At 43.3% G+C, this 14,783-nt stretch overlaps 4 non-coding genes across 4 annotated transcripts; all 4 read left to right on the top strand.

The window, feature by feature from the left end:
- Positions 1 to 464: 464 nt before the first annotated feature.
- On the top strand, positions 465 to 536 carry trnap-agg (transfer RNA proline (anticodon AGG)). Its single transcript has one exon. It is a non-coding gene; the product is annotated as a tRNA-Pro (tRNA).
- A 442-nt stretch (positions 537 to 978) lies between these two features.
- On the top strand, positions 979 to 1,050 carry trnaq-uug (transfer RNA glutamine (anticodon UUG)). The gene has a single exon. It is a non-coding gene; the product is annotated as a tRNA-Gln (tRNA).
- Positions 1,051 to 10,209: 9,159 nt separating this feature from the next.
- On the top strand, positions 10,210 to 10,281 carry trnap-agg (transfer RNA proline (anticodon AGG)). Its single transcript has one exon. It is a non-coding gene; the product is annotated as a tRNA-Pro (tRNA).
- Positions 10,282 to 10,723: 442 nt separating this feature from the next.
- trnaq-uug (transfer RNA glutamine (anticodon UUG)) lies at positions 10,724 to 10,795 on the top strand. Its single transcript has one exon. It is a non-coding gene; the product is annotated as a tRNA-Gln (tRNA).
- The last annotated feature ends 3,988 nt before the right edge of the window (positions 10,796 to 14,783 follow it).

Consider the following 14,783-nt stretch of genomic DNA (forward strand, 5'->3'; position numbering starts at 1 on the left):
TGAAGACGCAGGCGCAGTTGATCACACGCAGAACACGGGTTCGAATCCAGCAGGCGGAGGGTGACTTGTTTCAAATGTGACTAAAATATAGCCCTAATAATGTTGCAGGGGAAATTTGTGGGCAAATTCTCGTTTTTCGCGTCTTTTTGGCTTGTGTGCGGGGGCGCAAAGATTGGGCCCCTTCTTTTACGCAGCGAGCGCTCTACCATTTGAGCTAATTCCCCTCGATGATGGAGAAGAGGTGTCCATCGCTCTCAAAGACAAAGACGAGGCGCGATCCCTAGCACGTGTGCAGGTGCTGCAGCGTGATTTCCAATGACCACAAAAAAGAGGCCGCATTTCCTCTGTGCTGGCAACTTTGCACTGGCTACCTTTTAATTGTAGATTTAATTAAAATATTGCGCTTTAAGCCATGCAAGCTTTAATGTTTTCGGCCCGGCAGCAGCAGGGAGGACGTATGTTTAGGCTCGTTGGTCTAGGGGTATGATTCTCTCTTAGGGTGCGAGAGGTCCCGGGTTCAAATCCCGGACGAGCCCATTATCAGGCTTTGCTTTTAATCTCTTAGGGCAACCAGGATATTTATCAGAAATTGGGGATAAAATGAGCCAGAGAGAGGCCGGTTAGCTCAGTTGGTTAGAGCGCGGTGCTAATAGTGCCAAGGTCAAGGGTTCGAACCCCGTACGGGCAACTCATTTTCTCTCTGGGACCTTCGCTCTGCTCTTCTCGAAAATGTCTGGCGGTCTCCCAGACATGACTGCTGGCTAAACCGCACAAGTACCTGGCCGAATTAGCTCAGTTGGGAGAGCGTTAGACTGAAGATCTAAAGGTCCCTGGTTCAATCCCGGGTTGCGGCAGAGGAACCACGTCCGCCTCTCTTAGTCGAGGCGGTCTATTGACCAAACGCCAGCTCTTATCTACCTGATTCCACCTAGCCTCATCGTTATCTGTCTCTCAGACAGCCAGCTATCAGGGTTTGTTTGTTCCATGGTGTAATGGTTAGCACTCTGGGCTTTGAATCCAGCGATCCGAGTTCAAATCTCGGTGGGACCATCATTTGCCAGGAATGTGTGCAGTACCTCGTTCGAAAAAACATTTTCGGCAGCACTGAGTCGCAAGAGCTCATCTAGGTAGTGCCCCTTGAAGGGGGGCGTAAAAATGATGTACAGCACTGGAGAATGCAGGCATCGATCCCGCTATCTCTCGCATGCTAAGCGAGCGCTCTACCATTTGAGCTAATTCCCCTCGATGATGGAGAGAAGGTGTCCATCGCTCTCAAAGACAAAGACGAGGCGCGATCCCTAGCACGTGTGCAGGTGCTGCAGCGTGATTTCCAATGACCACAAAAAAACAGGCCGCATTTTCTCTGTGCTGGCAACTTTACACTGGCTACCTTTTAATTTAATTTAATCAAAAAATTGCGCTTTGACTCCAGCGATCCGAGTTCAAATCTCGGTGGAACCTTTTTAGGTTCTTTGTGGAAGGGAGGGAAAAAACAGAGGTGATGCGCAACTGCTGACGTGGCGGTGAAATTGGCACTCTCAAACCGAGTCGGAATCGGGGAAACATGGGCTTAAAAAGCAAAGGAATGTGTGCAGTACCTCGTTCAAAAAAACTTTTTCGGCAGCACTGAGCCGCAAGAGCTCATCTAGGTAGTGCCCCTTGAAGGGGGGGCGTAAAAAGGATGGACAGCCCTGGAGAATGCAGGCATTGATCCCACTACCTCTCGCTTGCGCTTGCTGCTTCCTACCGATTGAGCTAAAGTAAGCCCAAAGTAAGCCCACGTGAGCCAATCGCGTTTCTCTGCTGTGGCTTACTTTTGACCAATCGCGTTTCTCTCCTGTGGCTTACTTTTGACCAATCGCGTTTCTCTCCTGTGGCTTACTTTTGACCAATCGCGTTTCTCTCCTGTGGCTTACTTTTGACCAATCGCGTTTCTCTCCCATGGCTTACTTTTGACCAATCGTGTTTCTCTTCTGTGACGTACTTTTGACCAATCAGCGGCTCCTATTATTGTCATCTTTGCAACAGGTAAGGCTATTCTTCATTACTGTATAATCGTTTAATATTTATTCATATACATTGTGTATTTTTGGAAAATTAGACATGCCAATATAGCTAGCTAGCGTGTATATTACAGGTTTACTTCAGTACCTGTGAACCTGTAACTTTTCCCATGATAAAATACAGAAAAGAAAACATGTAGCTACTGTTAAGTTAATTAGCCGGCCGCTAATTAAGCTATATCCTCCTGAGACCAAAAAAATTTTAGTTAATAATTTAGTATTTTGTGTGTCATTACATTGTTTAGAGCATAAGAAAGTTTTTTGCAAAAACGTTTTTTTTTTTTTATAATGTTCATATAGGTTATACTATGTCTTCTGTATAGGACACTACTAGGACTCATTTTTTATTATTATTTTATTTAAAAAGACGTGATCTAAAAAAAACCCATTGTTTTTGCCTATTCATGTCTTTAAATAAAATAATAATAAAAAATGAGTCCTAGTGTCCTCTACAGAAGACATAGTATAACCTATATGAACATTATAAAAAAAAAAAAACGTTTTTGCAAAAAACTTTCTTATGCTCTAAACAATGTAATGACACACATATTACTAAATTAACTACACTTTTTTTGGTCTCAGGAGGATATAGCTTAATTATATCAGTGTTTTATATCCTGAAATTGTTTAGGTTTCAGGATTTTATATACCAAACTTTGTATGAAGATGATTCCCAACTATGTTATAAAAGATAACAGAATGATTTGATATAGACTTCCATTTTGCTTTATGCAATATGTGTGTAAAATGGCCATAAGCGGGTTTTCCCATTTTATACAATGTATCTATGTATCTAATTTGCATATTAATGTATTCTTGGGGCAACATGTAATGAAAAAAGAACCGAATAATGGGAGTTAGTAGTAATTGCCAAGATTTTCATAATAATATCTAATATTTCATATAATTTCTTTCCATATTGTCACCCAAAATGCCTGAAAAACATGATTTAAGTCCTGCTGTGTAGTTTGCTAAATTATTGTAACACACTTAACATACAGGTATCTTTTAGATTGACACAGGTAATAGTCTCTTTCGGATTTTCATTTCAGAAAATGTACGCATACCCCGTTTTTCGTCGCCAGTCAGCAACATCAAACCGTCTCCTCATGGCGCCATCGGCGGAGGCGAAGCAACTTCAAAATGTGGTGTCTGGAAGGGCCAAATCGAAGGAGGAGGTGCTGGCAGAGGCAAGTACTTTTGTCTGCACAAACGGTGGAGATCCCAGTGACCAGTTTTTAGTACTGGCTCACTGCAAACTTCAGTTTGGGATGTACCAGGGTCAGAGATTTAGATGGCTCCTGGAAAACTCTCTGGGGTACGCAGTGTATTTGGTGCTCAGCATTTCCAGTGAGAAAGCGCAGACAACCCCCCTGTCAGAAAATAAACAACTGTTCCTACAGTACACTTCTCATATTAGAGAGATGGCAGAAGAAGTAGAGAAGTATAAGAGGAAGCAGGAAATGCAAGCAGAAGCCCGGGCAACTGGAGACCAGGGCTGCTTGATGGTGGAGTTTGGTGACTTTCAGGGCCGGTCCATGAAGGATGTTTATGAAGACCAGAGCAATGAGGCCGAATCCCTCATCAGGTACTTGGTTAAGGCAGATGCCAGGCCCAACACTAACATGGCCATTTTCAAGGCGTATGTCCTGAAAAGACGGGCTTCTGATATGGGCACCAGTGTACATCAGCCTGCACGTCCACCTGCAGCCTCCAGTACCTCTGCACGTCCACCTGCAACCTCTAGTGCCTCTGCACGTCCACCTACAGCCATCCAAACTGGTTTACAGCAGACCGCCACTGTGAAAGCACTGTTGGCGCGTGGCAAACATTTGTCACCTTCACAGCTGGCAAAAAATCTAATGTCACCAGTTAAACCCTGTGAGTAGGAGTGTAAATATAGAATTTTCCCTACAGCAGTTCTACATGTATTCATTTATCGTCATGGCAAACTTGTCCACTTGTTGTTTCCAGATCCATTACTGCAGTCCACTTTACCTCCTCCGGCAGCAGAACCCCCAGCCAAACATTTGGTCCGAAAGCAGCTTTTCGCTACTGGTAAGTAAGCAACATCTTACATATGTTTGTCTCCATGTATTGATCACAGTAATAGTTTTAACATTTGTGCTCCAGGCACTTCCATTCCCACTGCTGAAGATGATGATGAGGAGCTGGTATTTGCTGCATCACAATGTGAAGCACAGCTAAATACAGGTGTGGCATATGACACAAATGCAAATATTATAAGAATGTTTTGTGGAAACCCACTGAGAATCATTATTTTTGAAAATAAATAAACATTTTTAAATATTTTTTGTTTACAATACAGAATTATGTGACATCATGCCTCAAGCGGGAGGCATTCTTTGAGTGCACTTCTTCCAAACCTTAAGGATGTCCAAAGGTGTCAGTGTATTTATTTGCGTTTCCGAACTTACCTGTTGCTAAACAATCACTGGATAACTTTTTCACACTGCTGCTCTTCTCACTCACTCAACCTGAGCAGACAGGATGGTGGAGATTCATTGTTCTAATAATTAGAGGAACAGTTTTTCCTTATTGTGTCTGTGTGCATGCTTCATGTCTGTGGGCATCATACTTTTTTTTACTGAATTCATCACGACTCATTTTCCTTCTTTCATTCCATCTAATCCTCATTCTCAAAGAGCTATATTGATCCCATATTCCTTACATCAATAAAGTGTACACTGTGTTCTTTGCTTCTTGACACTAATACCATTTTCTTCACTGTTATTCCTAAATATAATCATAATTATTATTAATACTTGTTTAAAATTACTGCTTCGCCGGCTGTTTGTGGACTGCATTTATGGCATATTACTATCAAATAACAGTCATCCTTATATTGTTTATGTTACTGTTCACTCAGAGGCCTGTGCCGGTCCGTCTCCATCAGCGGAAACAGCACAGACACCAGCTCTTCCTCATCATCAGCCACCAGCTGAGCTTCCTAGTCACTGGAGAGATCATCTTCCACCTTTCCAGCATGAGTGGATCCGGAACACACTGTTTAAGGCCAACATGCGAACCGAAAAGCCAGAAATAGTGTCCCAGCTGAAGCTTTGGTGGTATCCTCCTCAGCCCCCTTTAATAAACACCCAGCCACCCGCCTCACCTGACCTCTTCTTCTGTCGGCCCATTTTCTTATGGATGCCGCTAAAGATGTGGTTGTTTCCTCTTGTCTGCGTTCGCCCAGACTGTGGTAAGCACAGACTTACAGCGGCAGGACTTTACCGTACCGTGCGCAAGGTCTTGGACATTGATGGGTGGTATGACCTTGCCACTGAGTATCTGGAGTGCAAACGCTGCAAAAAGAAGTATCCAGCTTGGAATGAGGACATCTTAGGACAGCTGGATATGGGCCACCGCAGTCAGTTTCCAGCTTTGCTGACATACAGGTAATTCATAATGACAATCATTCATTATCAGGCGCTTTTATTTGTGTTATTTTTTCCAACCAAAGCATTTGCATGATTATACTGTTGTTTCTTTAGATACTCATGTGACAACCGGGTGGTGAGGATGATGAGGGAGAGGACATTGGGCAACAGTGTGACTCAGCTCTACAAGAAGCTGATGGAATAACACAGTGAGGCATGGACACAGCGTGTCCTGCAGTACCTGACTGCCTGTGAACCATTCACAAGGTCCTCCCTTGTGCAGCCTCCTGTGTTTGCTGAGCCTCCCCTCTTACCTGCCCTTCCTAAACCTAAGTGGCTGTTAGCTGTGTACGCCAGGGATGTTCTGGGGCGACTGGACGAGGTCAAGGCCAAAATAACATCTGTATTTGGCTGTTTTCTCAAGATGGACTCCACAAAAAAGGTATCACAGCCCTGTTTATATCCAGAAATTGTCCAGATATGGATATGTGTGTGTGTGTACATAATGCACAGTTATGAGTTTTTATTTTGTTTTGTTTTTAAAAATCTTTTTTTTTCTTCAATAGGTCACAAAAAAGCTTGCCGGTGCTGCTTCAGGAACAGCTGCCTGGTGCACAAATGTTGGTAACGAACACGGCCAAGTCCTTGTCTCTGTCCTAACAGCCGCCGAGGGACATGCACTGGACCCCATGGCAGCTGGCCTAATGAAACGCTACCGAGAGGCAGGAGAGGCATCCCCAAAGGTGATGTACGTGGACAGAGATTGCTGCAGTCAGCACGGCCAGTCTCAGGTGAAGGCCATGTTTTCGGAGTGGGATGAGCTTGAAGTGCGCCTGGACATCTGGCATTTCATGCGGCGATTTGCTGCAGGTGTCACGACAGAGGCTCATCAGCTCTATGGGATCTTCATGGCACGTCTATCCATGTCCATATTCCAGTGGGATTCAGAGGATGTGGCTGCTCTTCGCCGTGCAAAGGAGGGTGAGCTGGCAGCAAAGAAGACTGGCTACATCTCAGAAAAGGCGGTCAGTGCTAGCATTAACCGGAGGGAGTTGGCACTGCACTGCCGGAGGAGGACCAGGGGGGAGGAGGAGACCACCATATTGATTGGGTCACTGATTGATCAGTTTGACAGTGCGGACGGGAAGGATACTCTGGGAGTTCCACTTCTGAACCATGAACGGATCCAGCAGATATGGAAAGAACAGCGGAAGCATGTACAGTGTATCCAAGACCCAGAGCACTTTCCGCTCTACATAAAGAAGGGGACACTGAAGAAAGGCGGTGTGGAGCTGTGCTGCTACAGGTGTGCTCGAGGCTCTACCTCCTTGGAGTCATTCCACCTCCACCTGAACCGTTTTATTCCAGGTATTACATACATTTGGATTAGTAATTTTTCTGTAAAAAAATATAAGCACTGTAACTGCTTCCATTACGTTAAATTAATGTCACATTAATAAATGTCACACTTTTACAGTTCTTTTCTGATGTCATAAAAGCATTGACAAAGCTGTCTTGCCTCACAAATCACTAATAACTCTGGTTATAATGACAATAATTGTTTTTATGTAATTACATAACTCTATTACATGTAACCAGCTACTTCATAGCACCTCATGTGTAGTAAATATATTGTACATATGTGACATATAAAACCCTTTTTTTTTTTTTTTTTTTACTTTTAGGAACCAGTGCCAGTGATGCGCATTTTCAAGCCTATCTCCTTGAGGGCTTGATGCGTTGGAATGATCACCGGATGGAAGATGCCATAAAAGTAGCGTCCTCCATCCGGTCATATGGCAGTGCCATGAGAGAGGTTGTGGACCAGCTTAGCAAGACAGTCTTTGGGAAGCCCTGGGATGAGCGCTATCGCCCTCCTGGAGCATATACAGGCAAGACATTCATTAATTTGTTATTTTGTAATACTCTACTAAGTATCAATTTAGCCTTAAATGTACTAGACAATATATTAAGACATTTTTTTCCCCTTTTATTCTCGTAGGTGAATTGCTAGGAATAGAGTACCTTAACAGCCAGACTGGCAAAACACTGACTCCAGTGCTCCAGAACCCAGAGGATGAAGACAGGCTGGTGGAGGAAATTGATGACCAAGACCTGCAAGATGAGGGGTTTGAGGAAGAGATCACGGAGGACATCACAGTTCCAGTGCTGTACGAGAATGACCCCTGCCATGATCTCGCAAACAGCCCCTCATCTTTGCCTCAGCCTCAGTCCCCAGCATCACTGGCTGATGTATCAATGGCTGACGTGCCACTGGCTGAGCCATCCACATCAACTAGAGAAGGACACCAACTTGCCCCTGCCCCTTCAGTGTTGTCACAGCCATCTGACACTGGAAGCAGTTTCTCCGACGAGGCTCAGGTAAAACACTTTAAGGGCTTTATTTAATTTCAATCTCGTTTTATTCCACATATATTAACATTAATCTGAATTTACTAGGGAGCAGTCATTGGGCCCGATGGCATTGCTGGGTGGGACAAGGTCCAGGATATGGCAGGTTACCTGGTTGGTCTTCGTGAGGCTCCTTACCTCACTGACCTGCAGGTGACAGAGGCCATTCAGCTGTGGACAGCTCTCCATGACATAGACAAACAGCGGGTCAACTATCAGCCTCGACATCAGCCTCAGCTGACACATGGACGCTTTAAGGCACCAAAGCGGTCCGGAGTCACAACGGGTGTGGAGATTGTAAAACGGTGTCTGATTGGACATCCCGGGGGACCAGCACAGTGGCCCAGCACCAGCCGCTTGGTTGAGGCCATTTGTACAAAGCTGTGTGCTTTACACAAGTCGCCGACCAAGAAGGCTGGAGTTTGCCGCCCCAGGTGGTCTAAAATCCTCTCGGATTACCACCACATCCGAGAGCTGTTGCTTAACAATCGCAGGCTGATGGATGAAACAATGATCCAGCTGTTTGAGCTAAACCAGAAGACACTCATTCAGTGGTAAGCAAGGCACATTATTTTCTTCAAATTAACTGAATACTTTTTTAAACATATATATAATACATGTAATTTATTTTCAGGTTTCAACGGCAGCAGAAAAAACAGGAAATGAGTGTCCTCGCTCAGGGACTGACTCCACCTGACCCAATTGCTGTGGCTGATACGCAGCTTCCTCCACCGAGGGAAAAATTGGATGAAGCGGCATCGACCTCACGCCCAAAACATACATTTACCCTTCCGCCAAATTGAGAAGGACAGGCTCCTCTTCTGCGACCAGGTCGACGGCCTGCTGCTGCCACCACCATGGTGTGCCCCATTGCACCTGCCCCCACAGCATCAGGAGTTGTGCAGCCCATTTCAGCACCTGGGTCATTGTCACTAGTCCTTAACCCAGACATGACCGTGTCAATGGTGATTCCACCTTCTGGTGCTTCAACATCCGGTGCAGGCCCAGCCCGTTACACCCAGAGGAACAGGCGCCGGCGGGCCCAGGAGACGGAAAGCGGAGTCCATAAGAGGAAGTATGTGCGAGGGGTAACCTTTAACATGTGCAGCAAATGTGGGCAGCCCAAAACCAAAGAGTTTGGCCATAGCCGATATGGTAATGCCACATTTTGCTTGCGTGCCTCAAATGGAAAATCTTTAGATGACTGGTTGGCAGAACAGCGCCAGCAAAATACAAGCCAAACTCCACCTCCTCAATAAACAATTTGCTTTTTCCTGTATATATTTTGTATATATTACTGTACATGGTTCCACCCAGTCTTTCATATTGTCCTATATATATATATATATATATATATATATATATATATATATATGTGTGTGTTTGTGTCTGTGTACTCATTTCATTATTTGTGTGTATTCATTTTAATATTGGTTTTTTTACATTTAAAGTGTCATTTAAATATTTGTGTATTCATTTTAATAAAACATTTTAAGTGCCATTGAAATATTTGTGTGTATTCATTTTAATAAAACATTTAAAATGTCTTAAAGTAATCTAATAAATCATATCTCTCAAATCATATCCCTCACAAAAAACACACATATTTGAAGAAACATTTTTATTCATTTTATTCAATCATAAACAACATGTAATATGCATTTTTTAAAAATAATATACACAAAAAAAACATTTAATAAAATATTTGAAGTGTCTTAAAACAAATCTGATAAATCATGTCAATCAAATCATATCCCTCCATTTTTATTCATTTTATTAAATAATCAACAACATGTAATGTGCAATATTTAAAAATAATAATAATACACACAAAAAAATATAAATCAATATAATGATGTCATAGATAAATGAAGACGCAGGCGCAGTTGATCACACGCAGAACACGGGTTCGAATCCAGCCCGCGGAGGGTGACTTGTTTCAAATGTGACTAAAATATAGCCCTAATAATGTTGCAGGGGAAATTTGTGGGCAAATTCTCATTTTTCGCGTCTTTTTGGCTTGTGTGCGGGGGCGCAAAGATTGGGCCCCTTCTTTTACGCAGCGAGCGCTCTACCATTTGAGCTAATTCCCCTCGATGATGGAGAAGAGGTGTCCATCGCTCTCAAAGACAAAGACGAGGCGCGATCCCTAGCACGTGTGCAGGTGCTGCAGCGTGATTTCCAATGACCACAAAAAAGAGGCCGCATTTCCTCTGTGCTGGCAACTTTGCACTGGCTACCTTTTAATTGTAGATTTAATTAAAATATTGCGCTTTAAGCCATGCAAGCTTTAATGTTTTCGGCCCGGCAGCAGCAGGGAGGACGTATGTTTAGGCTCGTTGGTCTAGGGGTATGATTCTCTCTTAGGGTGCGAGAGGTCCCGGGTTCAAATCCCGGACGAGCCCATTATCAGGCTTTGCTTTTAATCTCTTAGGGCAACCAGGATATTTATCAGAAATTGGGGATAAAATGAGCCAGAGAGAGGCCGGTTAGCTCAGTTGGTTAGAGCGCGGTGCTAATAGTGCCAAGGTCAAGGGTTCGAACCCCGTACGGGCAACTCATTTTCTCTCTGGGACCTTCGCTCTGCTCTTCTCGAAAATGTCTGGCGGTCTCCCAGACATGACTGCTGGCTAAACTGCACAAGTACCTGGCCGAATTAGCTCAGTTGGGAGAGCGTTAGACTGAAGATCTAAAGGTCCCTGGTTCAATCCCGGGTTGCGGCAGAGGAACCACGTCCGCCTCTCTTAGTCGAGGCGGTCTATTGACCAAACGCCAGCTCTTATCTACCTGATTCCACCTAGCCTCATCGTTATCTGTCTCTCAGACAGCCAGCTATCAGGGTTTGTTTGTTCCATGGTGTAATGGTTAGCACTCTGGGCTTTGAATCCAGCGATCCGAGTTCAAATCTCGGTGGGACCATCATTTGCCAGGAATGTGTGCAGTACCTCGTTCGAAAAAACATTTTCGGCAGCACTGAGTCGCAAGAGCTCATCTAGGTAGTGCCCCTTGAAGGGGGGCGTAAAAACGATGTACAGCACTGGAGAATGCAGGCATCGATCCCGCTATCTCTCGCATGCTAAGCGAGCGCTCTACCATTTGAGCTAATTCCCCTCGATGATGGAGAGAAGGTGTCCATCGCTCTCAAAGACAAAGACGAGGCGCGATCCCTAGCACGTGTGCAGGTGCTGCAGCGTGATTTCCAATGACCACAAAAAAACAGGCCGCATTTTCTCTGTGCTGGCAACTTTACACTGGCTACCTTTTAATTTAATTTAATCAAAAAATTGCGCTTTGACTCCAGCGATCCGAGTTCAAATCTCGGTGGAACCTTTTTAGGTTCTTTGTGGAAGGGAGGGAAAAAACAGAGGTGATGCGCAACTGCTGACGTGGCGGTGAAATTGGCACTCTCAAACCGAGTCGGAATCGGGGAAACATGGGCTTAAAAAGCAAAGGAATGTGTGCAGTACCTCGTTCAAAAAAACTTTTTCGGCAGCACTGAGCCGCAAGAGCTCATCTAGGTAGTGCCCCTTGAAGGGGGGGCGTAAAAAGGATGGACAGCCCTGGAGAATGCAGGCATTGATCCCACTACCTCTCGCTTGCGCTTGCTGCTTCCTACCGATTGAGCTAAAGTAAGCCCAAAGTAAGCCCACGTGAGCCAATCGCGTTTCTCTGCTGTGGCTTACTTTTGACCAATCGCGTTTCTCTCCTGTGGCTTACTTTTGACCAATCGCGTTTCTCTCCTGTGGCTTACTTTTGACCAATCGCGTTTCTCTCCTGTGGCTTACTTTTGACCAATCGCGTTTCTCTCCCATGGCTTACTTTTGACCAATCGTGTTTCTCTTCTGTGACGTACTTTTGACCAATCAGCGGCTCCTATTATTGTCATCTTTGCAACAGGTAAGGCTATTCTTCATTACTGTATAATCGTTTAATATTTATTCATATACATTGTGTATTTTTGGAAAATTAGACATGCCAATATAGCTAGCTAGCGTGTATATTACAGGTTTACTTCAGTACCTGTGAACCTGTAACTTTTCCCATGATAAAATACAGAAAAGAAAACATGTAGCTACTGTTAAGTTAATTAGCCGGCCGCTAATTAAGCTATATCCTCCTGAGACCAAAAAAAGTTTAGTTAATAATTTAGTATTTTGTGTGTCATTACATTGTTTAGAGCATAAGAAAGTTTTTTGCAAAAACGTTTTTTTTTTTTTTATAATGTTCATATAGGTTATACTATGTCTTCTGTATAGGACACTACTAGGACTCATTTTTTATTATTATTTTATTTAAAAAGACGTGATCTAAAAAAAAACCATTGTTTTTGCCTATTCATGTCTTTAAATAAAATAATAATAAAAAATGAGTCCTAGTGTCCTCTACAGAAGACATAGTATAACCTATATGAACATTATAAAAAAAAAAAAACGTTTTTGCAAAAAACTTTCTTATGCTCTAAACAATGTAATGACACACATATTACTAAATTAACTACACTTTTTTTGGTCTCAGGAGGATATAGCTTAATTATATCAGTGTTTTATATCCTGAAATTGTTTAGGTTTCAGGATTTTATATACCAAACTTTGTATGAAGATGATTCCCAACTATGTTATAAAAGATAACAGAATGATTTGATATAGACTTCCATTTTGCTTTATGCAATATGTGTGTAAAATGGCCATAAGCGGGTTTTCCCATTTTATACAATGTATCTATGTATCTAATTTGCATATTAATGTATTCTTGGGGCAACATGTAATGAAAAAAGAACCGAATAATGGGAGTTAGTAGTAATTGCCAAGATTTTCATAATAATATCTAATATTTCATATAATTTCTTTCCATATTGTCACCCAAAAATCACCCAAAAGTTTTTAGTACTGGCTCACTGCAAACTTCAGTTTGGGATGTACCAGGGTCAGAGATTTAGATGGCTCCTGGAAAACTCTCTGGGGTACGCAGTGTATTTGGTGCTCAGCATTTCCAGTGAGAAAGCGCAGACAACCCCCCTGTCAGAAAATAAACAACTGTTCCTACAGTACACTTCTCATATTAGAGAGATGGCAGAAGAAGTAGAGAAGTATAAGAGGAAGCAGGAAATGCAAGCAGAAGCCCGGGCAACTGGAGACCAGGGCTGCTTGATGGTGGAGTTTGGTGACTTTCAGGGCCGGTCCATGAAGGATGTTTATGAAGACCAGAGCAATGAGGCCGAATCCCTCATCAGGTACTTGGTTAAGGCAGATGCCAGGCCCAACACTAACATGGCCATTTTCAAGGCGTATGTCCTGAAAAGACGGGCTTCTGATATGGGCACCAGTGTACATCAGCCTGCACGTCCACCTGCAGCCTCCAGTACCTCTGCACGTCCACCTGCAACCTCTAGTGCCTCTGCACGTCCACCTACAGCCATCCAAACTGGTTTACAGCAGACCGCCACTGTGAAAGCACTGTTGGCGCGTGGCAAACATTTGTCACCTTCACAGCTGGCAAAAAATCTAATGTCACCAGTTAAACCCTGTGAGTAGGAGTGTAAATATAGAATTTTCCCTACAGCAGTTCTACATGTATTCATTTATCGTCATGGCAAACTTGTCCACTTGTTGTTTCCAGATCCATTACTGCAGTCCACTTTACCTCCTCCGGCAGCAGAACCCCCAGCCAAACATTTGGTCCGAAAGCAGCTTTTCGCTACTGGTAAGTAAGCAACATCTTACATATGTTTGTCTCCATGTATTGATCACAGTAATAGTTTTAACATTTGTGCTCCAGGCACTTCCATTCCCACTGCTGAAGATGATGATGAGGAGCTGGTATTTGCTGCATCACAATGTGAAGCACAGCTAAATACAGGTGTGGCATATGACACAAATGCAAATATTATAAGAATGTTTTGTGGAAACCCACTGAGAATCATTATTTTTGAAAATAAATAAACATTTTTAAATATTTTTTGTTTACAATACAGAATTATGTGACATCATGCCTCAAGCGGGAGGCATTCTTTGAGTGCACTTCTTCCAAACCTTAAGGATGTCCAAAGGTGTCAGTGTATTTATTTGCGTTTCCGAACTTACCTGTTGCTAAACAATCACTGGATAACTTTTTCACACTGCTTGCTCTTCTCACTCACTCAACCTGAGCAGACAGGATGGTGGAGATTCATTGTTCTAATAATTAGAGGAACAGTTTTTCCTTATTGTGTCTGTGTGCATGCTTCATGTCTGTGGGCATCATACTTTTTTTTACTGAATTCATCACGACTCATTTTCCTTCTTTCATTCCATCTAATCCTCATTCTCAAAGAGCTATATTGATCCCATATTCCTTACATCAATAAAGTGTACACTGTGTTCTTTGCTTCTTGACACTAATACCATTTTCTTCACTGTTATTCCTAAATATAATCATAATTATTATTAATACTTGTTTAAAATTACTGCTTCGCCGGCTGTTTGTGGACTGCATTTATGGCATATTACTATCAAATAACAGTCATCCTTATATTGTTTATGTTACTGTTCACTCAGAGGCCTGTGCCGGTCCGTCTCCATCAGCGGAAACAGCACAGACACCAGCTCTTCCTCATCATCAGCCACCAGCTGAGCTTCCTAGTCACTGGAGAGATCATCTTCCACCTTTCCAGCATGAGTGGATCCGGAACACACTGTTTAAGGCCAACATGCGAACCGAAAAGCCAGAAATAGTGTCCCAGCTGAAGCTTTGGTGGTATCCTCCTCAGCCCCCTTTAATAAACACCCAGCCACCCGCCTCACCTGACCTCTTCTTCTGTCGGCCCATTTTCTTATGGATGCCGCTAAAGATGTGGTTGTTTCCTCTTGTCTGCGTTCGCCCAGACTGTGGTAAGCACAGACTTACAGCGGCAGGACTTTACCGTACCGTG

The sequence above is a fragment of the Siphateles boraxobius genome, unplaced genomic scaffold (genome assembly GCF_051911475.1).
Source record: "Siphateles boraxobius isolate OS27281-9 unplaced genomic scaffold, OSU_SipBor_1 19, whole genome shotgun sequence".
Taxonomy (NCBI): domain Eukaryota; kingdom Metazoa; phylum Chordata; class Actinopteri; order Cypriniformes; family Leuciscidae; genus Siphateles; species Siphateles boraxobius.